We start from the raw sequence: 25350 nt of genomic DNA, 5'->3' as shown, positions 1-25350 counted from the left end.
CATTTTTACTAATCCTCCTCGACTTCTCGGCGGCCTTTGACACCGTCAACCATCACCTCCTTCTAAAACAACTAGCTATTATCGGAGTGACAGATACTTCACTAACATGGTTCAAAACCTTCCTGGAAAACAGAGGATATAGGGTTAAAATTCATAATACAGAATCACATCATCACCCCTCCACCAGAGGGGTGCCACAAGGTTCATCCCTTTCACCAACTCTTTTCAATGTATACCTGCTACCTCTTTGTCAACTATTAACAAAATTAAAACTGAAACACTTCCTCTTCACTGACGACGTACAGATTGTGATCCCTATAAAAGAATCTATCAAGATAACAATGGAATACTGGGATAGTTGCCTATTAGAAATCAAACACCTCCTTAACAGCCTTAACCTAATCCTTAATGCGTCGAAAACGGAATATCTCCTTATATCACCTGAAAACAACAACACACTTTCAAAGCCTCCAACCATTCTACAAACCACACATGTAAGAGATCTAGGAGCCATCTTAGACAACCGTCTTAGCTTCAAACCATTCATTAACAAAACTACCAAAGACTGCTTCCACAAATTACATATTCTGAAAAGAATAAAGCCACTTTTCCACGCGCATAACTTTAGATCAATCCTACAAGCAATAATCTTCTCCAAACTAGATTATTGCAATTCTTTACTACTAGGCCTCCCAGCTTCCTACACCAAACCTCTACAAATGGTACAGAACACTGCAGCCAGAATCCTCACAAACTCCAGGAAAATTGACCACATCTCCCCCATCCTCAAAGACCTTCATTGGTTACCGATCCACTTCAGAATTATGTACAAAACCATCATGATTATCTACAAAAACATCCATCAACACACTCAACTCGACCTACAAATCCCTTTTAAAAAACACACATCTGCCAGACCCATCAGGGAACACTACAAAGAATCACTACAGGTTCCACATGCCAAAACCTACCACCACAAATCCTACAGTTCAAGAGCTCTCTCATCTGCAGGTCCAATCCTTTGGAACTCCATCCCCCCGGACTTAAGACAAGAACCATGCGCACTAACTTTTAGGAAAAGACTAAAAACTTGGCTTTTTAAAAAAGCATTCCCAGAACTGGATTAAATTCTCCACCCATCAGCATAAACACAAAAGTTAGTGAACTGTAACAAAAACCCACTAACTTCACACGCAGTGACAACAACATATTATTATACTTCACAACAATTCATATTTGGTCAATCTTTCCTACCCATCTATATTTTATAATTTTATACATATTTATTAATTGATACAGTTGGCTAAAATGTTAATATTCTTTCTTTAATTTCCTCCCCTTTCAGTTCCTAGTTATTTTTCCTTGTTTTTTTGTAACTTTCTCACATCCTAAATATTGTTATAATGTTTTTATTTGTTAAGTTTCTTATTATATTTGATGTCGAATTGGGAAATGTTTCTACCATGTTACTCTCTGCAGTTATTCACATTGTTAATTGTAAACCGGGTTGATGTGATTCATATCATGAAACTTGGTATAATAAAAATAATAAATAAATAAATAAATAAATAAATCTATCTAACTCTGGCTTATTCCCATCTCCTGGAGAGGCGGACATCATCCCGACTGGTCATAGGCACAGTGGATCCATGTAGAAGCTTTGGAGGGCTTTTTTATGGCGATAGAAAGCCTAGATACCAGTTCATTCCCCTGCAACTCTCAGACACGATACCATCTACAGCGCAATGCTGGGGAGAGCTGGTACAGTTTCATCAGCTTGCCACTGGGCAGTGCTAGAGACTGGGACAGAACAGGAATTTCTTTACTGCCACTGACAGGAGTGAGACCACCATCTTCCCTCTTGCTCCATTGCGAGAGGCTTCACCATGCTAGTGGCATGGACATATGGTCCACTCCAACTAGCAAGGAACTGGTCTTTGCCTAGGATTTCTCTGGCACCGAATCTCTAAATCTTTGAATCATTTATTTATTTATTTTTATATACTGAATCATCTGACTGAGGGCAGAAAATAGCACAGCCTGGTAAGGCGGCCCCTGAGGTTTAGCATCCTTCTTCACCCAGCACCTCCTGTGGTATCTGAGCTAACATTAATCTTTGAAGCACAGTGTCCTATCTGAATGAACAGCGCCTATGGGTCACAAAAACAGGGTTCTTTTATTCATATAGTGGTGGTATGGCATCCATGCACATACAACACGATCTCCACACCACCGTTGTGATGGGACACAGACAAGGGAAGGGGTTGCGGGGGGGGGGGGGGGGGGCTGGGATCTACTGACAATACAGGCTAGTTTTAATTGAACTAATCGGGGACACAACTCTGCATACCTATGTTTTTTTGATGTGGAGTACCCCGCTGGAGTACGCTCCAGTAATATCATCTATAATCAGATAGATGAGAAAGGGTCATGGAGCTGGGGGGGCTGTGCTGGTAGTCCCATAGCTCCTTAGATGGCAGACACTAACAGGGTTTCGGCCCACTTTGAATAACACTATTCTGGATCATGGGTAAGTTGGGGTCGTGGAATGTCAATGGTCTTGGGTCACCCATTAAATGCAAAAAGATCCTTTCACATCTCCAGCATCTACATGCGGATCTTGCTTGTTTGCAAGAGACACACCTTACTGCTACAGAAAGTGTAAAACTGCGAAGGGAATGGGTGGGCCACCTGTGACTATTCAGCTGCACAGGGAAAGAAGGCGGGTGTTGCAATACTCATAAATAAGGGCATCGACTTCCATGTCATTGACCAAATAACTGATATAAATGGTCGCTATGTTGTGTTGTTATTGGTACTTGGAATGCTGTCAATGTTACGATCTACAATGTATGTGCACCAAATGAATACAATCACAGTTTTTTTCTGAACCTATGTAATATTCTTCTCGCTTGTACGCAGGGAACACTTTTTCTTTCAGGAGACTTCAATTGTGTTCATGACCATATAATTGACAGAAACCCGCCCACGCTCCGACGGCAAGTAGGAAGAAAAAGGGTAGAGCATATTTGGCCACCATTTGGGTCTCTTGGATATTTGGGGAGTATTTCATCCCAATGAGAAAGATTACACTCACATATCTAGAGCACACACATCTTTATCTCACATAGACTATATTTTGGTGTCTCAAAATAGTTTTTCAGAGATGATAAAAGCCACAATTGAAACACAGGCACTTTCTGACCATTCTCCAATAGCTTTGGAATTCGCCACGAATACTCAGGGACCCGAGGCCCGAATCTGGCAATTCCCAACCCACCTTAAAAATGATGTTAAATTTAAAGCTACTTGCTGGAGAAGTGGACTGATTTGTCACTACATAACAAACAACACACTGACACCCCCCAACTGTTTTGGGGGGTGTCAGTGTGGTCGGTTCTTTGGGGTGAAATAATATCATACACGCGGGCACGCAAAAAGATTTTGAGTCGAGATATTGTACAGTTAAGCAAACAATTACAAACACAAAAATTGGTGATTGCTAATGCACTTCATCATTCCAATACTGAATATTACAGAATATTGAATCGTTTAAACACACTATTACATATTAGAGCGCAACAACAACTGTATAAAGGGGAACAGAATCTATTCCAATTCGGGAATAAAGCAGGGAAACTACTGGCTAATTTAGTGCGAGCTGCCAGGCTGAACACGTTCATCCCATAAATGCGAGACGCCAAAGGGACTCTGGTCTCTAGCCAACCAGATATATGTGAAGTATTCCGGGAGTTTTATGAGACCTTATACACAGATGACACCACTGACCCTAGGCCAGAGGAGTCTGACTTTTTCAAGGATTTATCCTTCTCAAAACTCTCCACAGCACAACTAAATTTTCTGAACAGACCCATACAATCAATTGAAGTTTTTAAATGCTATCACAGCAGGTACAGCCGAGGCCCGCCCACCACCCAGCGGCAACCAATCAGAGCCAGCCCCCGCTGGGCTTTAAAACGGGGCTCTGCGGGCGCCATTCCTCCTCTTCTCCTCTTCAATCCTCGCTGGATCCTCGTTGGAGCACTGCATCGGGGGGAAGGCCTGCGCGATCCGGCCGCCAAGCCCCGTCGGGGGAAAGGTCAGTAATTTAACCCCCACCCGTACGGGGGCTCAGCCCCAATCGCGCGACCGCCTCCGGCTCTGGCAGAACCTGCTAAATTAAAAACAGAAAAAACAAAAAGAAACCGCGCCGAGGCCCGCCCAGCCACCCAGCGGCCACCAATCAGAGGCCAGCCCCGCTGGGCTTGAAACGGCCCTCTGCTAGGCGCCGCGCGCCGAGCGTCGCACTCCCGAAGGAGCACGACAAAGGGGCCTGCCCCCTTTGTGCGCCCCTTAGTGCAGCCCCCACAGGGGCAGCACCACCAACTTTTTAATCGAATCCAGAGTTTTTCCCCACTCTCCCAGAGCCAGGGCTCAGGCCCCCAGGTAGGAGCTTTAGGTCCCCCCTCACTCTTCCCACATTTCAGGCCTGCAGTCTCATCCTACCCCCGTCTGGGGAAGCACCAATCCCGGGACATTCAATTGCATTGGGATTCAACCTCCCACGACACAACAAGGAACCATCCGCATACACATTCGACTTCACCAGATACCATGCAACTCCTTACAATTCCCATTATCCACAAACACATGTGGAGAGCACCTAAGCCCCCTCCCCCACCTCCCATCCGACAACAGAGGCTCAGGTCCATCTTACTGACACCCGTAACACAACTACTTGGCATGTCTTTGATTTCGCTTACCCTATTCAATGCACAATCCATCTCCAAGAAAACCCATATCCTCAATTATTTCCTATCAGATTCAAAACCAGACATCTGTGCCATCACAGAAACCTGGCTAAAAGCCTCAGACACTGTCCTAATAAACCAGCTACCCACTCAGGTCTACGACTTCCTATCTATTCCTAGACTCAAAAAAAGAGGAGGAGTCCTCCTCCTCGCAGCTAGAAAAGGCCTAGGTCTAACCTTGCAGACTTCCAACAACCTAGGAAATATAGAATTTGCCCTCTTCAATTCAAAACACCTGACAATCGAACTAATTTACGCTCCTCCCGGAGCACTAGAAGCAGACCCATCACCGATCATAGAACATGCAGCAAAACACCTTAACACCGGTAAACCAGCAATACTGATGGGGGACTTCAACCTTCACGTCGATGTCCAACCGCATTCTACTAACTGCAAAACACTAATCTCCTCCCTGAGCCATATGGGTTTTAGACAAATTGTGAAAGAGCCCACTCACAAAGCAGGTCATACTTTAGACCTTATCTTCATTAACGAAGGAATATTACCCCACACCACTCCCTCCTGCTTACCGGTTCCGTGGACAGACCACCAAATCATCTCCTCCGTACTAGAGATCAAGGAACACCCTCCACAAACAACTCAAACAATTACTATATCCAGCAGGAAACCGTGCACCGGAGATCGACTCAGTGAATACCTCACCAAAGAACTAGAGCATCTGGACCTATCAGACGCCAACACGGCCACGTCATCATGGATTAAAATCACCAAGACCGCAGATCAAGCGTGCCCCATGATGACAAAATCACATAATCCAGAAAAAGACAACAGGAAACCATGGTTCACTCAGGAACTGAAAGCACGCAAACAGGAACTCAGAAGCAAGGAAAACAAATGGCGGAAAAGCCCCTCTAAGACAGCCCTACTTACCTTTAAAGAGTGCCTAAACGCATATAGAAAAGACATCAACAAAACCAAAAAAGAATTCTTCTCCAAAAAGATACACCACTTCATATTCGACTCAAGAGCACTTTTCTCTTACGTATCAGCCCTCTCTAAACCATCCACACCCATCATACCAGATGATCAAGCACTCAACAAAGCCAACGAACTGGCAGACTTCTTTGACAAAAAAATCTCCACGCTTGTCGCCCCCCTCAAGGTTCCCTCACCGCACTCTAATCACTCAGCTTCCTACAGTACCCAACCATCGGACCCATCCAACCAACAACTTAATACTACCCAAGTCACACTCGATACATTCGAACCCACGTCCACCATAGAAATAGAAAACATCCTCAAGAAGATCAAGCCTTCATCCCATCCTTTGGATCACATCCCCTCCAATCTGCTGAGCTCCATCCCCAACATCATTGCCAAACCAGTGGCAGACATCATCAACTGCTCCCTCACTGAAGGCCACGTCCCTAATCAACTCAAGCTGGCAATGCTCAAGCCTCTCCTCAAAAAACCTAACCTTCCCACTACTGACCCAGCCAACTTCAGACCTATAGCAAACCTACCAATGATCGCCAAAATTATGGAGAAAATTGTAAATAGACAACTTTCAGAATTCCTCGATGATAACAACATCCTCACCACAAACCAATTCGGTTTCCGTAAAACCCGGAACACCGAATCCCTACTAGCTTCACTATCAGACACCATTATATTCAATCTGGAAAAAGGTCAACCCTGCCTCCTCGCTTTACTGGATCTATCCTCAGCGTTTGATACAGTGAGCCACACATGCCTACTTCAGCGTCTTTCAGACATAGGCATTACAGGATCAGCGTTCAAATGGTTCAAATCGTTTCTAGATAACAGGTTCTACAAGGTCAAAGTGAACAACAAAGAGTCTCACCCCATAGAATCCAAGATGGGAGTACCGCAAGGATCCTCACTGTTACCCACACTTTTCAATATCTATCTTCTCCCACTCTGTCACCTACTTACCAACCTCAAGCTTACACATTTCCTTTATGCGGATGACATTCAAATACTCATTCCTATAGCTGAATCTCTACACAAAACTATGGCATACTGGAATAAATGCCTCACAGCAATCAATAACCTACTCGCCAGCCTCAACCTGGTACTAAACACAAACAAAACAGAAATCCTACTCATAGCTCCTGAAAATCACTCTCCACCCATCGCTCCAACGGCTAGCCAAGGTCCAGTCACTTCCTCCCCGCCACAAGTAAGAGACCTGGGTGTTCTGCTGGACAACAGATTCAACCTCAACAAGTTCGTAAATAACACCACGAAAGAATGCTTCTTTAAATTGCAAACACTAAAGAAACTAAAACCACTACTAAACTACAGAGACTTCCGCCTGGTCCTACAGGCCATCATACTCCCAAAACTGGACTACTGCAATTCTCTCCTACTGGGCCTTCCCGCCTGCACCACCAAACCACTCCAGATGGTAATGAACGCCACGGCCAGAATTCTCTCAAACTCCAAAAAAAGGGAACATATCACCCCCATCCTTCAGCAGCTCCACTGGCTACCGATTAACTACAGGATTCACTTTAAAACCATTATGATGATACACAAAGCCCTACACAACATCGCGCCTCTCAACTTAACTTACCAACTCCAGCTACACACTTCCAAGAAACCAACCAGAAGCGCATACAAGAACCTGCTAATCACCCAGCCGGCAAAAACCTCACTGAGGAAATGCGCAATATCCACAGCGGGCCCCACACTCTGGAATTCACTCCCTCCAGACCTTCGCCTTGAACCCTGCCATAATACATTCAAAAAGAAACTAAAGACTTGGTTCTTCACACAAGCATTCCCGGAGAACTAAGAGCAGGAAGAGCTTATACTTGATCAGTTTAGCCTATGACCAGACCCACCTGTCGTATATAAGTTCTTGAAGAGCTCATCATTGAATCTTAATCAACCTCGATTATTTACTGTAATCTCCGCTAATCTCCTCTAATCTCTATGTTATCGGTTAAAATGTTAAATGTATTTATAATGTTATTTATAATGTTATTTGTTATAATGTAAGCCCACGTGGCGACATGTGTCGCCCACGTGGCGACAGTTTTATTTCACTGTACACCGGTGTGATATGTATTTTATACAGGAACGTCGGTTTATAAAAACTAAAAATAAATAAATAAATAAATAAATCCCCGGGCCCCGATGGATTTTCCTATGATTTTTATAAAATTCTCAGTACTCAGCTTGCCGACCCTTTGACACTTTTTTACAGAGACGGGATGGATCACAACAAATTTCTCAGGGACTTTAACCTAGCACATATCTCGGTCCTACCGAAACCGGGCAAAGACCCACAACTTCCAGGATCTTACCGACCTATTTCTTTACTAAATTGCGATCTCAAAATTTTGGCAAAAATATTAGCGGACCGTCTCAATGTCATTTTGCCACACTTAATCTCCCCCCATCAGGTTGGTTTCGTGAAAGGGCGAAAGGCCAACGCCAATATCCTTAAATTGCTCTCAGCTTTACAATCGCATACCTGCTATAGCAGTAGGTTTCGATTCTGAAAAGGCGTTTGACTGTGTTTCCTGGAATTAAATGTTCTTCGCTTTATGTCGGTTGGGTTTTGAGGGTGCTTTTTTGGGTTACCTATCACTCCTATACCACATAGTTGCCAACAGATGTGTATCCAGAGATGTTCCCCTCCGGCGGGGGGTGCGGCAAGGCTGTCCCTTATCTCCATTGTTGTACATTCTCTCTATAGACCCCCTTTTACGGAAAATAGTGGAAAGCCCACACATCACCAGTTTTGGGGGGCCGGATAACCCCTTTAAAGTAGCAGCATTTGCTGATGATGTTTTAGTGTTCCTCCTCAACCCCTCAGTATCCTTGCCGGCGGTATTACTTTTACAATCTATATTTGGTACCTTTGCTGGCCTAAAAATTAACCAAGAAAAGTCAGAAGCGATTGACGTTTCGGGTACTCTTCATTCTACTTGGCAAATGACCTTTCCGCTTAGAGGGGTGAAATTGGAGCTAAAATATTTGGGTATCAAAATTCCCATCCATATGTTGCTAACATAAAACCATTACTAACACAAATGGTGAACTCTTTGACGCGCTGGCAAGTGCTGCCACTCTTCCTGGGAGATAGAATGCAGTTATTCAAAATGATCTTATTGCCAAAGTGGCTATACATCCTTCAAATGGTTCCCCTTTGGAAAACTAGACATGACTTTAAGAACATCAAGAAAGCCTTACACAATATTTAATGGCGCAACAAGAGAGCAAGAGTATCCATGGCTATCCTTTACAGGTCAACCTCCCAGAGGGGACTAGGCTGTCCATATTTAATGTGGTATAACATAGCCTGCAATCTACGACTGGTGAGAGATTGCTTATTCTCCACGTCTACTTTCATCCCTTATCAGAGCCTGGTAGATTGGTATAAAGTCCCAGCACTAAACCCTCTATTACAAATAGAATATTCCAAACTTAAAGGCGACTTTAAATCTCACATATTATTGCAAACCTGTCGTAAAACCTGGAACCACCTAGGGAAATTGCTTCATATCCCCCATAGACTCACCTCGCTAATTACCATAGCTTCAAATCCCACTTTTCCCCCTGGCCTTGCCTCCTCCACCTTTCAAATATGGCACCATCACAGCCTTCGGTACGTATACCAATTATATGACCCAAAAACCAGACTGCCATATGACTTTCCCTCTCTGATGAGGCAGTATGGCCTACCACAAATGAACTATTTCGCACATCTGCAATCCAACATTATTTGGGGAGTAATAGACACTGTTTCTCAGACATGCCATCCATAGTTAAGCACCGGGACATATTTCAATCCCCACTAAACCAGAAACAAGCATTAGGCCTTAGACAAATCGTTGTCTCCCCCACCCATCAAGCTGGTCACTCCCTGGACCTCATATTCATTAACCAATGCTTCCTACCATCCCACCCCCCCACCTGCTCCCTGTACCCTGGTCGGACCACTTCCTCATAAAAGCCCTTCTCCCCCTTCTCCCCCTTAACTTCCCAACTACCCCTACTCCCTCAAACAACTCTACCTTCACCTTTAGGAAACCCTGCTCAGGAGATGAATTAGCTCTTGCCATCTCCAACGCCTCTACTAGCCTTGACTGCTCAAGTCCTGAAACTGCCATCTCATCCTGGTTCAGCACAACCCTTGAGATTGCAGACAAACTATGTCCCATCTCTAGACGTAACCTCACCCAATCCACAAAAAACCATCAACCATGGTACACGACAGAATTAAGATCCCTAAAAAACACCCTTAGGCAACGAGAAAGAACATGGCGAAAAGCCCCTTCACCCCAACTCGCCTCAAGCTACAAAACCACCCTTCACCAATACAGAATAACCACCCTTAAAACTAAAAGAGACTTCTACTCATCCAAGATCCACCAGTACATGTACAACCCTAAAGCCCTCTTTAATTATGTTGCCAACCTCACCAAATCCTCCCAGCCCGCTATCCCTGAGAATGAAGCCACCGCCAAGAGTGAAGAAATCGCCCAATATTTCCTCGCAAAAATCACCAACATCCTCCGCAGATTTCAACACCCATCTCCCTCAATTCCCCCTTCCCCCTCCTTCAACCTTCTGCCACCTCACCCACCCTCCAAACCCTCGACCTGACTTCCTCTAAAGAAGTGGAATCTATTCTCAAAAAACTCAAACCAGCATCACACCCCTCGGACACCATTCCCACTAAATCTCTCCTCTCCATCCCAAATACTATTTTCAAACCCATCGCAGACATCATAAACTCCTCCCTCTCTTCTGGCTTGGTCCCAGATGTGCTCAAGCAAGCAATTGTTAAGCCCCTCTTAAAAAAACCAACACTAGACCACAAAGACCCCGCCAACTTCCGCCCTATCTCTAACCTGCCCTTCCTCTCCAAAATTATGGAAAAGATTGTAAACATCCAACTCTCAGAATATCTGGAAAGTAATAATATTCTTTATCCAGCTCAATTCGGCTTCCGTAAATACCTCAACACGGAAACCCTCCTGCTCTCCCTCACAGACCACTTGCTTATAGGCATGGACCAAGGCAGCTGCTACCTCCTCGCCCTCCTCGACATCTCAGCTGCCTTTGACACCATCAACCACAACCACCTCATCAACCGCTTAACCGAAATAGGTATCTCAGGCCTAGCCCTGCTATGGTTCAAATCCTATCTATCTAACAGAAAGTTCTCCGTCAAGATAGGAAACGCCAACTCCACACTATACCCCTTGTCTCAAGGTGTCCCCCAAGGCTCCTCTCTCTCCTCTACCCTTTTCAATATCTATCTCACTCCTCTATGTCATCTCCTCACAGACCTCGGCCTCAAATTCTACCTCTATGCAGATGACGTGCAAATCATCATTCCCATTCACAACTCTCTCTCAGATGCCCTTGCTTTCTGGAACACGTCTTGCTAACATAAATGACTTCCTCTCCAACATCCACCTTGCACTAAACTCCTCTAAAACGGAGCTGCTCCTCATCTCTCCTCACCTCCCTCCCAAACCCCTGATCTCCAACGACCCCAGCTTTTCAGCACCATAATGCCCCACACTACTGTAAGAGACCTTGGAGTAATCCTAGATCAACAACTCAATCTAAAAAAACAGATCAACACCATCCTCAAAGAAGGTTTCTTCAAGCTCAATATCCTGAAGAAACTCAGACCCCTCCTCCACTATCATGATTTCCGTACCGTCATCCAAGCTACCCTTTCATCAAAGCTCGACTACTGTAACGCCCTCCTCCTTGGTCTATCCTCCTCCACTACCAAACCCTTACAAATGTTCCAAAATGCCATCGCCAGGTCATTACCCAACTCACGGAAAGCTGATCACATCACTCCTATACTCAAAGAACTCCACTGGCTCCCCATCGCATCCCGAATTCTTTTTAAAATCTTAACCATAGTACACAAATCCATCCACTCATACAACTCTAATTGGCTAGATGAACCCTTTTGTCCCATACGCACTGAACGACCCACCCGAACTGTCAATAAAGGCACCCTCTCCATTCCCCCCTTAAAAAAAGCCCACCTCTACTAGGGATCGCGGCCCTATCCATTGCAGGCCCCTAAACAATGGAACGCCCTCCCCACCACACTCAGGCTGGAGCCATGTTACTCCAAGTTCAGAAAAAAACTTAAAACATGGCTCTTCCGACAAGCCTACCCTGACTAACCTTCACCTCCTCCCCCCCTCTACCCTGACTAATTTCTCCACCCCCCTCCCCCTCCCCTACCAATCCCTGCCCTATTGAACCCTCTCTTATACTTTTCCTGTAAGTAACCCGCTTTAATTTGTATATTTTCCTGTAAATAGCACGTTACAGTTTTAATGCTCTAATTTCTATGCCCCCTGCTTTTACTCTTGTAAGTAACCTGCTTAAATTTGTATATAGTCCTGTAAATAGCTCGTTACAGTTTTAATGCTTTAATCTCTATGCCCCCTGCTCTTTGTATAATCCTCCTTGTTTTCCCCTCCCTGTTGATTGTAATTTCTGCCTTTAGTTACAATGTGACCAGTATGATGTATGCATACTAATACCGGTATATAAAAAGTTTCAAATAAATAAATAAACCCACTATTACCTTGTACTACAAATTACTAGCAAACAGTGGAGATCTGGCACACATTGAAAGGTATATGAAAAATGGGCAGTATGGCCGCTTTTTCAACTCACATATGAAAGAATTTAACCATCTTTTCGCTTCTCTCCCAGAAGTCTCTGATAATGTGCTATTACGAGAATCACACTACAGGTTTATTTGGCACAATGTATATCTCTCCCTTGCAAGCATATAAATTCAAGATAACCACTTCAGCAGACTGTATAATATGCCGAGCAAACGAAAGCACATATGTACATTGTTTCTGGGAGTGTTTTTCCCAAAAGTCCAGTGTCCTTTTGGGAAAAAGTCTCTCAAAATGTTCCCAAATTGTAGGACAAGTTTACCGGTTGATCCGAACTTCTGGCTGTTTGGCTCTCTGAGCCCGATATCTGGGGAGCCCACTGGGCATGCTTTACCCTCAGCGGCAAGTTTATTGGGCAGGAAAGTTATTCTGAACCCAGTGGCTTAATGATAAACCACCCAGCTGGGCTTTTGGTTTACAAAAATGGTCAACTTAAGTACTTTAGAATATATTGTAGCCAGAAACACCCCTTTAAAGAAGGTCAATCTGATATAAGGGAGTTTGGGAAGCATTTTTTGCCTAGTTAGAGCCCAAAGTCTCACTATCATGTTCTCTATCAGTATCTCCCTGAATTAGAAAGAGTAAGAAAAATAGAAGGATGTCCCGCCAGGGTCCCACCAAGAAATCTTATGGTATCTCCATGAGAAGATACCTGCTCCGTCTCCGATGGACCCATAATCACAATGTACTTACTATTTCCCTAGGGTGGGCAGCCCAAAGCCTCACCTTGCCCCATCATTGAGGCATGGGGTCCCTCACCAGTGTCCAATGCTTTTCGACCCAATGCCGCTATACCCATTAGGGATGTGAATCGTTTTTTAATGATTTAAATTATCGTCCGATAATTTAAAATCATCATTAATTGGTAAGGGACTCAATACAATAGGAATTCCCTCGATTTATTGTGAAAATCGTTAAATCGAGTACGGGAATTATATGGGGGGAGGGCGGGAAAACCGGCACACCAAAACAACCCCTAAACCCACCCCCGACCCTTTAAAACCAATCCTTTACCCTCCCGAACCCCCCCCAAAATGTTAAATTACCTGGTGGTCCAGTGGGGGGGGGGGGGGGGTGTCCCGGCGCAATCTCCCGCTCTCGGGCCATCGGCCGCCATTTTGGCTACCACTGATAAAAATGGCGCCGATGGCCCGATAAAAAAAAAAAACCACCCCGACCCTTTACAAATTACCCCTTCGCTTCTCCCACCCTCCCGACCCCTCCCTAAAAACATTTTACATGAACCTGGTGGTCTACCGGGGGGTCCGGGAGCCATCCCTTCAATCATACCCTCGGTGCCGGTGCCGGTACTGGACTTGTTTCAAAATGGCGCCGATCGCCTTTGCCCTCACTATGTCACAGGGAGCGACCGTCGCTCCCTGTGACAAAGTGAGGGCAAAGGCGATAGACTGCCAGTATGGCGCCGATCGCCTTTGCCCTCACTTGTCACAGGGAGCGACGGTCGCTCCCTGTGACATAGTGAGGGCAAAGGCGTTCGGCGCACATTTTGAAACCAGTCCAGCAGCACCGGCACCGAGGGTATGATTGAAGGGATGGCTCCTGGACCCCCCGCTAGACCACCAGGTACATGTAAAAGGTTTTTGGGGGGGTCGGGAGGGTGGGAGAAGCGAAGGGGTAATTTGTAAAGGGTCGGGGTGGTTTTTTTTTTTTTTTTATCGGGCCGTCGGCGCCATTTTTTTCAGTGGTAGCCAAAATGGCGCCGATGGCCCAAGAGCGGGAGATCGCGCCGGGGACCCCCCCCACTGGACCACCAGGAATTTAACATTTTGGGGAGGGGTTCGGAGGGTGGGAGAGCAAAGGGGTCATTTGTAAAGGGTCGGGGTGGGTTTTTTTTTTATCTGCTCAGGCCTCACTAAAAAATTAACGATGTGAACTGATTCCAATTCACATCTCTAACGATACGATTTTTTTCTCCCTCCATCCGAACCTGATCGTTTAAAACGAATCGGGCACACGATTCACATCTCTAATACCCATAGTATTCCAGCAGTATAGGGTGAAGCATGGTCTCGTAGCAGTGGGGTCCCTGCCTTGGTGTACTATTTCCGTTTTACGGGTTGCAGACTGCTCACCTACAACAAAAGGATAACATATGTTGGGGGGGATGCCTCCTGCAGTAGGACACTGAGATGCGTTCTTGGTATAACACTGTGGAGATATCACGGATAACCTCACAACTGTTATGAATGGACTATGTTTGGAGAAATATTACCTTTTGTACTACAATCAGCTTGACTCTCAACATTGGCATAGGAGCTATACTCACTTTAGCATTGAAAGTTGTCAGTAGAAGAGGAGGGGGAATGGGAAAGGGAAGGGGGGAGGATGGGAGGGGGTCTGGTCCTTGGGGGGAATAATTGTCACTTGGTATTAGGTTATGATAACTGGTTAATTGAGGATATTGATGCTGTGCAGAGTAAGATGCCCATGTTCTCTTCCTCCAATGGTATGATTACTGAAGTTTTAGAATTTTATTGTTTATGAGCCTTTGGACATTAACACATGTAACATGTTTTTAAAATTGTGTTATTTGAAAAACCCAATAAAAATAAATTAAAAAAAAAGAGCCCGTGTGAATAAACAAAAGAGAGAGCATGTGTCTGGGTGTGACAGAGCTGGTGTAGGTGAGAGAGAATGTGAGTATGTGATAGAAGCCTGTGTGTAAGTGAGAGAAAGAGAGAGATCATGTGTGTACGTGTGTGAATAAGAGTCTGAGTGTGTAAGAAAGAGGACAGCATGTATGTAAGTGCGTGATGAAAGCCTGTGTGTATGTAAGTGATGAAAAGACAGACGGCATGTGTGTAAATGTGTGATTAAGAGCCTATATAAAAGAGAGAAAAAGCTTGTGCATATGTGAGCAATTGAGAGCCTATGTAAGTAAGAGAGCATGTGTGTATGTGTGTGATTGACAGCCAATATTTGAAAGAGAGTGCTTGTGGGTGACTGAGAGAGAGGAGAAATTGTTCTGATAAGCCATAGGAAGCCTGCATTCTGTTCTGTTAGAGAATGCTAGGAGACCGATCCCCATCTGAGAGGATTGTGTGCCTTGGGCCTTGGCACGACCCCAGAAGACTCCAAAGCGCACCAAGGTAGGCGAGGCGTGTCCAAGCATGGGTGAAGACTGAAGGTCTGACCCTCTACCGGACCTGCATGCTTTCTGGAAGGCCAACAATGCCTTCCAGAAGCATGCAGGTCCGTAGAGGGTCCCACCGACCATTCCCCAGCCCTTTTGGACCTGCTGCTAGGTGTCGGCGAAGAAGTAGCAGGCCGGACTGAGGATGAGGGCAGACGAAGGCTTTTGTGACATAGAAGTCTCCTAGATGAGATGAGGAACTTGGAAGACTCTGGACGAGATGAGGAGCTTGGAGGTTCAGACATAGGCACTGTCTCTCAGGGCGCCCTACACAGCCCACCGACATGGGCGGAACCCAATGGGCTGGTCACAAACCACCACTGTCCCACTGCGCACCCTACACAACCTGGAGAGGCTGGTCATGGACCACGCGGAGAGCGGGACAAGCGCAGGAAGGGAATCCAGCCGAGACGAAACTCCAATGACGAGAACAGGAAACCGATGAGACGGATTTACTCCAACAAAAGTGTCATCTGGAGAACCAAAGGAGCTGGAGGGTCAAGAGAGCTCGGAACAAGCGAAGGAGGAACGGAAACTCGGAACATCAGGAAGCCTGGAACATCAGGAAGCCTGGACTAGGAACCTCGGAACATGAAGACATGGAACATCAGGAAGCCTCGAAGACTCAGGACATGGAGCTCCAAACAAAGAACGAAGACCTGGACGGAGTGCTGGAAGATGAGACTTCCAGGAGCAGGAAACTCCAATGCAAGGCAAAGGCTGAAGTGAAAAGTCCTTTTATAAGGCTGAACCAGGAAACCGGGGTGGAGCTGACTTCCGGTGGGGCCAGGAGGAACCCCACCTACACTGCCCCTTTAAGAAGGGGAAGAAGCGCGGGCCCTGCCCCTTAGAAAGGGGGCAGGACCTAGGGGTGCGGCCATGCTGCCGCAGAGATGCTGAGGCCATGCAAGAGCAGGAGCTTGGGCCTTAGGGCAGGCCCCAAAGATGGGCATCCGAACCGCAAGAGGAAGTCTGGGGGCGGCAACCATGCTGCGAAGAGGATTACTCTCGCTGCGGTCCGGGCAGCGGCATGAGAAGGAGGACGGCAGCCTCCTGGCCGTGTGGTGTGTCAGCAAAGCGGCAGTCCAGGCCGCAGAGGGTGGAGTCTTGCGGCGTCAGAGCTTCGGCGGCTTACCAGTCAAAGGGGGGAAGGCAGCAGCAGAATGGATGGTGAAGAGGCCTGCTCGCGGGAAAACTCCTCGGGCAGGAATCGTAACAGAAATTTGCAAGCAAACCATCCTTCCTTCTGCTAATTCAAAACAATCTCAGGGCACCTGGATGATCAAACGTTCCCAGTATAAGCAGAGCAAAACATTTTTTTATCCTTATTATTTTTCATTATTGGGTCTTTGTGTCTGCTATTTTGAAATATTTTATTGGTATCTAGAAATTTTTTATATGAGTTTTAATATTGGATTTTCCATTCCTCAGCTGTTTTGAAAGAATCTGTTCTTTTTGTTAGTATGGTTTACTGCTATTGATTTTATATTTCTTAATTTGTTTTGAGGACTGGTGATGTGCTTTTTTTCCTTTGTTACACTGCATACAGAGACTCTGGCTTGTTGCGGTTTCCAATTCAGTTTTTGTCTGCATGCTTCTAGTCATTTCTTTTTTTTTTTAAATTTTTATTTATGCATTTCAATATAATATCAAGCATCACTTGAAAGGCAATATATGTAGTATTACAGCAAGGACAAAAATAGAAAGAGTTAAAAAAAAATAACAAATCAAATACCACATTCTAACAAGCCCACAAATTTAATCCAAGATTTACAACTATCCATGAGGAATCAAACTATATCATCAAAACTTAGTGAGAATGGGTCAGCATATCATATGAACAGGTCAAGTTGCTGGTTTAGGGAGCTCATTAAGCAGAGGCCAGAGAAGAGCTAATTGGACTCCAACTTTATTAGAAAGGAGTTATTAATTGAGAAGGTTGAAAAACAAATAGGAAGCCCCTTGATGCTTATCAAATATTTTCATGGAAATTTTAATACAAATAATCCTAATTCAAGCACTTTGGCTTTAATAACAAAAACATGGTGTCTTCTCCTCTGGGTTTGTCTTGACAGATCAGGGAATATTTGAACTTTATGGTTCAGAAAAAAGCTCTGTTCGATGTGCAAAATATTTTTTGAAGATCCAGTCCCTGTCAGTGACAATCAAGAAAGTAACAATCAGGGTAGAAGATGTTGCCAAATTTTCATCTGACTGTTCCAAAACTGCTTAGATATCCAACTTAGATGTTTCAGTAGGTAGTAAAACTTGTATGTTATTACTGTCCAGTAAACTATATCTTAGAAAAAAATTATTGGGAGTGTAGATGCTGGAATTTTTAATATTTCTAATAGATACCTCCTCCAGATGTCTTAGGTGAAACAAACGAACTTTTGGAAAGTTTAATGCATCGTAAATTTTCACACACATTTGATTCGCCGTGTTCTCTAATTTAAACTGAGTAATGTGGTTTGCCTAAATGAACGCTTGCTGAGTATAGTAAACTAACATCACTTTATGTTCTCCAGTTCTTTCTCAACAGTCTTTAGGTGAATATCCAATCTGCCCTATCCTGGATAAATCATACCTCCAAAATCGAGTGTTACACAGTCATCACCTATAATAAAGAATCCAACCCTGTAAATCTTGATTGTGGTGTCCCACAAGGCTCTTCCCTCATCTTCTACCACTGTTTAACCTTTACATGCTCCCTCTTACCACTCTCTTTCCAATCTCGGTTTCATGCACTTCATCTACGCAGATGACGTGCAAATCCTCATACCTTTCACAAATTCCCTTCTCACCACACTCCAAAACTGGGAAACTTGTCTTGCCTCCATTAATCAGCTCCTCATTAATATGCACTTGTCTCTCAACCCCCAAAAAACTGAACTCCTTTTCATCTCCCCTAAACACTCATTAATCCCTATACCTCCTGCCTTCTCCTCATCCACTTTCCCTACCCACACACGAAACCTGGGTGTCATACTTGACAACCAACTCACCTTCAAACCCTACATCAAATCTATCCTCAGCAACTGCTATTTCAAACTGCAAACCCTTAAAAAACTCAAACCTCTTCTATACTTCTCTGACTTCCGTACAGTACTCCAGTCCATCATTTTTTCCAAAATAGACTATTGCAATGCTCTCCTCCTTGGCCTCCCTGCTGCCCACATCAAGCCTTTGCAACTCCTCCAAAATGCCACTGCTCGCATCCTCACAAACTCCAATAAGAAGGACCACATCACTCCCACTCTGATTGATCTTCACTGGCTACCGATACAATCACACATCCTCTACAAAACTCTTACCCTCATTCACAAACGCATTACCAATGAACATTACCACTGGATAAATCCCCCACTCCTCCCTCGAACTTCCACAAGACCAACACGCTTCTCTCTCCAAGGAACCCTCTGCACTCCCTCTACAACAAACAGAGCCTTCACGCTTGCTGGCCCTTCACTTTGGAACTCCATGCCCCTCGACCTACGCACTGAAACTTCCACACCTAAATTAAAAAAAAAAACTTAAAACATGGCTCTTCCTACAAGCCTACCCCTCTTTATCCACCCACGCTAATCCCACTCCTTCTATGACCTACTGCTAAAATCTCATTGCGTTATGTCTTATTTGAAAAAAATGAAAAGCAATCCAGAAACTCTAAAAATCTATCTAACTGTCTAGTTTTTGTTGATAATCTTATTCCTTATGACACCCCCTCAGATCTAAGCAGTACCCGTATTAGGCCTCTCAATTTTCCCTGTCTTTTCCCCAAATAAAAATAAAACTCAGCAACTTCAACGAATTTATTTTTTGAACCTGTACATAGCCTTTCCCTTATCACATTGTTGTATACTCCCCCCCAATTTATGCTACTCCCAGTTGAACGTATTAACTAAATTCTTAGGTTTCCTGTTATACTCTTGTTTGTTTCTTGTTCTTTGTAAAGGCCATGCCTATTCGATATTTATTGTTCTAAGTTATCTGTAAACCGATACAATGTGCAAACGGTTGTCGGTATATAAAATCTTTAAAATAAATAAATAAATCTTTAACTGTATTAATAATAGAATTTATCTGAACTGTAATATTTGAATTCAGAACATGTATTACATCCTAAATCGACTCCAGATTAAAGGACTGAGGTCTTACCAGCTCTTTAGTCGAAAAGATGTATGGTCAGCTGAGCTCTCAGCGGCCTGCTGCAAGGCAGCTCCAGCAGGAACATCTCCTGCATCAACTTGGGGCTGAAGCACCTCCCTCCAGCATCGCGGGCTGTGGCTGAGAAGTCACTAAAGGCATTCATCCCTAGCACCTCCGAGTCTCGTCGCGGCTGATGGGAGCCGTCTGTCAGCAGGGTTGACGGGTGGGAGACCTCTCCTCTGGGAATAAGGATGTCAGTAGCTCAGGGACATGTTCGGGCTCTTCTTCTCCCTGAAAACCAGCCAGAGAGCTTTCCTCCCAGAATAGCTGCTGCCCTGATGAAACATGGACGTTCATAGGTCCCACAATGGGAGAGAGAGGCTTCAGAGGCCCAATTGCTCTCTTTCCCTTCGCTTGCGGGCCGAGTGCGGCATTGCATAAAGGAAAGAGTAAGCAGAAAGAAAGACGCTCCTGCTAGTCTCGCTAAGGTGCCATCTTGGATCCTCCATTTCTCGTCATACTTTATGGTCTCTTTATTCTTTGTTAGGTGAGGGTCTGTAAATGTGACTGAGGTAAGGTATTCTGCTGGTGTGTAGTTTCTGTGTAGGGCTCTGTAGCATCCTGGCTTGTTCCATTGTCCTAACAGGAGGTGTATTGGTGTCTTAAGGCCTGGTGAAATATTTTCAGTGTTGCTTTTTCTTAGGTAAGGTGGTTACTGTTTGAGTGCTGGAAATTGGTGCTGTTTTGGTATATGATTTATTTATTTATGCAATTTCTGTTCAAGACAGAGTACTTATCTTTCCCTTGTGTCATTCTTAACAATAAAAATAATACTGGGCCTTTATTCTTATTTCTCGCTGTGAATTGTATGAGCAGTGTGTCACCACACGTGAGTGTGGTCTGTCAGGTGTGTCCCAATGGGAAAAAGGTTGAGAAACACTGCCCTAGAGGAAGTCTGGATAGAGGAGATATGATTGAGTCTTTTAAATACCTACATAGTTTCCATGCAGAGGAGATGGGCCTCTTTTAAAGGAACAGAGGCTTTAGAACGAGGGATCATGAGATGAGGGTGAAAGGGGGTAGATTCAGGAGTAAGCTAAGGAAATATTTTTTTTACAAACAAGGTAGTGGATGCAAGGAATATCTTCGCTGTAAAGGTGTTGGAGACAAGAACAGTGCCTGATTTCACGAAAGCATGGGATAAATACAGAAGATCTCTGAGACAGTGGTAGGGATCATAAAAATGTCTAGTTCAGGGCTTCCCAAACTGTCGGGGACCCCAAATGGGATCATACATCTTTCAGTTGGGGTCACAAGTGCCTCAAGTTACGGCACTCTTTAGGTGCCAGCAGCAGCAGCATTAGTAGTGGAAGTTAGCATGGAGCCTGTAAATAAGCACACACTCATAGATGGTGCAGTGGCACAGCTCTTGCATGAGTTTCTGTAGTTGTAGGAAGCCCTGCACAAGGAAGGATCAGGTCTGCTGGCAGGGCCTGATGTGATCTGCATGTGGCAGCAGCTTGGGACCAGCCATGAAAGAAGGGGAGGGCTGTATGAAGGGCCAGTGGAGATTTTCACTGCTGCCCTCCCCTCACCAACCACTGAACCTAACCAAGAAAAAAATGTTGCCTCTGTCATTAGCCTGCTCTCTCTTCCCACTGTTATTATCCACCTTTTTCCCAGAGCCCAAAGGAAAATTTTATCATTGACTCTGACCAGTGAGATATTTGGAAGAGGGGCTATTTAAAGAAAGGGATGAGAGGCAAGAGAGCTTTTTTTGTGTTGGATAAGGTGGGGAGGGATTACTTCTGGAGAGTGAGAGAGAAAGAATGACAGATCAACTGAGGGATGGAAAAAGAATGGAGATGTGAGGAAAGGATTGGAGGGAGGAGATGAAGCTGGAAGGTTTGAGAGAGAGGACGAGAGGGAGGAGGCAATGGGAGATGGCGTGAGAGGGAGCGGGCATACTTGGGAACTCTCTGGATTTTGCCTGGAGACGCCGGAATTCTGAACGAATTGCTGGGTCTCTAGGTCAACACCCGATAACTCTGGGTGCCCTGCTGCAGAAGGCTGGAAGAAAAAGGGTCTGGAGCAGCGCAGGCTCAAGGAAGGAGGAGCGTCAGCACCTATGCTTCAGGAAAATGATGTGAAAAGTGAGATGAGCAGGAGCGTTGCCCTCCTCCATGGGAAACAAGAAACTGCAAATGCAGGAGGAGGAGCAACAACGTCGGGCCACGCGCTGAAAATAAAACAAGGGCAGAGCAGCCCGACACTGCAGGAGGAGGAAATGGAGCACATGTCCTGCGGGCATGGGGAAAAAGGAGGCTCCTGTGGCTAATAAGAATTGAGGCGAGAAGAAAGAATGAGAGTGCATATGTGTACGGACGAGGGAGAGAAGTAAATGAATGTGAATGTATGTGTGAGTGTATTCATTTATGGGTGTATGTGGAAAAGGGAGAAGATTGAGTATGCATGTATATGTATGGAATAGGAAGAGAAGTGAGTTTGTGTGTGTGTGTGGAAAACAGGAGTGAATGCATGTATGTATGTGGAAGAAGAGAAATGAGTGAGTGTATGTATGTGTTTGGAAGAGAGTATGTGTGTGTGTGTGTAAAAGGGAGAGGAGTGAGTGCATGTGTATCTGAGTGCATGTATGTATGTGGAACAGGGAAAGAAGTGAGTGTGCATATGTATGTGGACAAGGGAGAGAAATGAATGAGTATATGAGAATAAGCATGTGAGTGAACATATGAGTGTGCTAATGTGTGAGAAAGTTTGTGCACATGCTGCTATTATCGTCTCCCCCCCCCCCCCCCCCCCGACCCTCAACAATCTCAGGGTGACAGGAAATCAAAAGTTCCCAGGTATGCCTCTGGGGTCATATGAATTTCAAGTTTCAAAATGGGGTCCACTTGGATAAAAAGTTTGGGAAGCGCTGGTCTAGTTGATATGGATGCATAGATTAGATGGGCCATAATGGTCTTTTTTCTTGCCATCATGTTTCTTAGGGATGTGAATCGTTTTAGGACGATTAAAATTATCGTCCGATAATTTTTAATATCGTCTTTAAACCGTTATGGAACACAATACAATAGAGATTCTAACGATTTATCGTATAAATCGTTAGAATCGTGGAGCCGGCACACTAAAACCCACCCCCGACCCTTTAAATTAAATCCCCCACCCTCCCGAACCCCCCCCCAAGTGACTTAAATAACCTGCGGTCCAGCGGCGGTCCGGAACGGCAGCGGTCCGGAACGGGCTACCTGCCTCCTGAATCTTGTTGTCTTCGGCCGGCGCCATTTTCCAAAATGGCGCCGAAAAAATGGCGGCGGCCATAGACGAACACGATTGGACGGCAGGAGGTCCTTCCGGACCCCCGCTGGACTTTTGGCAAGTCTTGTGGGGGTCAGGAGGCCCCCCCCAAGCTGGCCAAAAGTTCCTGGAGGTCCAGCGGGGGTCAGGGAGCGATTTCCCGCCGCGAATCGTTTTCGTACGGAAAATGGCGCCGGCAGGAGATCGACTGCAGGAGGTCGTTCAGCGAGGCGCCGGAACCCTCGCTGAACGACCTCCTGCAGTCGATCTCCTGCCGGCGCCATTTTCCGTACGGAAAATGGCGCCGGCCATATGCGTATGGCCGGCGCCATTTTCCGTACGAAAACGATTCGCGGCGGGAAATCGCTCCCTGACCCCCGCTGGACCTCCAGGAACTTTTGGCCAGCTTGGGGGGGGCCTCCTGACCCCCACAAGACTTGCCAAAAGTCCAGCGGGGGTCCGGAAGGACCTCCTGCCGTCCAATCGTGTTCGTCTATGGCCGCCGCCATTTTTCGGCGCCATTTTGGAAAATGGCGCCGGCCGAAGACAACAAGATTCAGTAGCAGGAGCCCGTTCCGGACCGCTGCCGTTCCGGACCGCCGCTGGACCCGCAGGTTATTTAAGTCATTTGGGGGGGGGTTCGGGAGGGTGGGGGATTTAATTTAAAGGGTCGGGGGTGGGTTTTAGGGGGTTTTAATGGGCCGGTTTTGCGATTTTACGTTTTTTCGATTTTTTACGATTTTTCACGATATTTTACCCCCCCCAAACGGCAACAATACGATTCCCTCCCCCTCCCAGCCGAAATCGATCGTTAAGACTATCGAGGACACGATTCACATCTCTAATGTTTCTATGTTTCTATGCAGTTATGTTCAACCACGATTGCCTCAATCTGCCTAGAATTACTGGATAAATTTAATTTTCAGGGCTGGTTCATTTTTATAAAAACTTTTTCCTGATTGTTCTTTGTCCTCATATCTTTTTCTGAAATTTATCTCAACCATACACCTCTACCCTCTACCACTAATTAGCTACAATCTTTCCCAGGAGGAGGGAAAAGTGGAATGTGGTTGAGATAAACTTCAGGGACAGAAGTGATTCTCTTCCCCTTCATGCTCTTTGGCAGAATTTCACCCATAGGAGGTAGAAATACCTTCCTCTCACTGACTCCCCAGCACTGGAGATGCTATTGGTCTTTTGCAATTGAAGGTGTGGGGATATAGGAATTTTTCTCTCCCAACTCCAAAAACCAAGGTTCTGGTGGTCTTTTGCTTTGGATCAAGGTTTAGGGAGCATGAGATGTGTGTGTGTGTAACTGCCTTCTCAGGCTTCCCTTTTCCCCCATCAATGGAAATTGTGACCAGCAATGCTAGAGTAGTGTATAAAGAAGGGAACAGGTAGAAAATGAGAGGAAATGCATTGAGAAATGGTGAGCGAAGAGACTACTCAGGAAGAAGGGGGAGAGGAAATAGTACACAGGAGGAAGAAGTGGAAAAGAGAAAAGTAGGAGGAGAGAGAACATAGGAAGAAGGGGAAACGAGAAAGCATGTAAAAGGAAGGGGAAAATGGAGGAAGAAATTTGAAAAGAGAGCATAGGGAAAGAGAAGGGAAGAAGAGAAAGAGATAAAGTAAAAAGAGCTCTGTTGAGGATTTTATATATTTCTGCTGGCAATCTTCCTATTTTGATTTTAGATGGATTTCTGATATTTGACATGCCATAATCTCTAGCGAACTTTAGACTTCAGAACATAAAAATGTCAGATACTCCATCAAAATTAGGAATTTTGAAGAAGTAGAAAGAGAAGGAAGGGCGAGAAAGGAATGACTAATACACTTCTGAAGGAAAAGAAAGAAGTGGCAAAAACTAAGCATAAAAGAAAAAGGAAGGAGGACAAAGGTAGGAAAGAGAGAAAAGAAAAAGCAGAGATAAAGAGAAAACTAGATCAGGGAACAACAAAAGAGATAGATTATGAAAATAAAAGCACAGAACCAAACCCTGAAAAAATTGTATTTCTGAAAGAAAATATTATTTAACAATGTAAACAATTTGAAGACCAACTCAAACTATCATGGCCTGCATGCATCTCCCATATGCCAAAGATTTACCTGTCCACAATAACTTATTTTTAAAGACTTAGCTTGCTTAAATTTACCTTTGTATGTAAAATTTATTTTTGTATGTAGAGTGATAAAGTAGCTCCTTTTCAAAGGAAAAAAAATGGAACCAGCTCCTGGCTTACCCCAATGC

Source organism: Rhinatrema bivittatum, chromosome 2, assembly GCF_901001135.1.
Source record: "Rhinatrema bivittatum chromosome 2, aRhiBiv1.1, whole genome shotgun sequence".
Lineage (NCBI taxonomy): Eukaryota > Metazoa > Chordata > Amphibia > Gymnophiona > Rhinatrematidae > Rhinatrema > Rhinatrema bivittatum.
Note: the sequence above shows the minus strand (reverse complement) of the source record.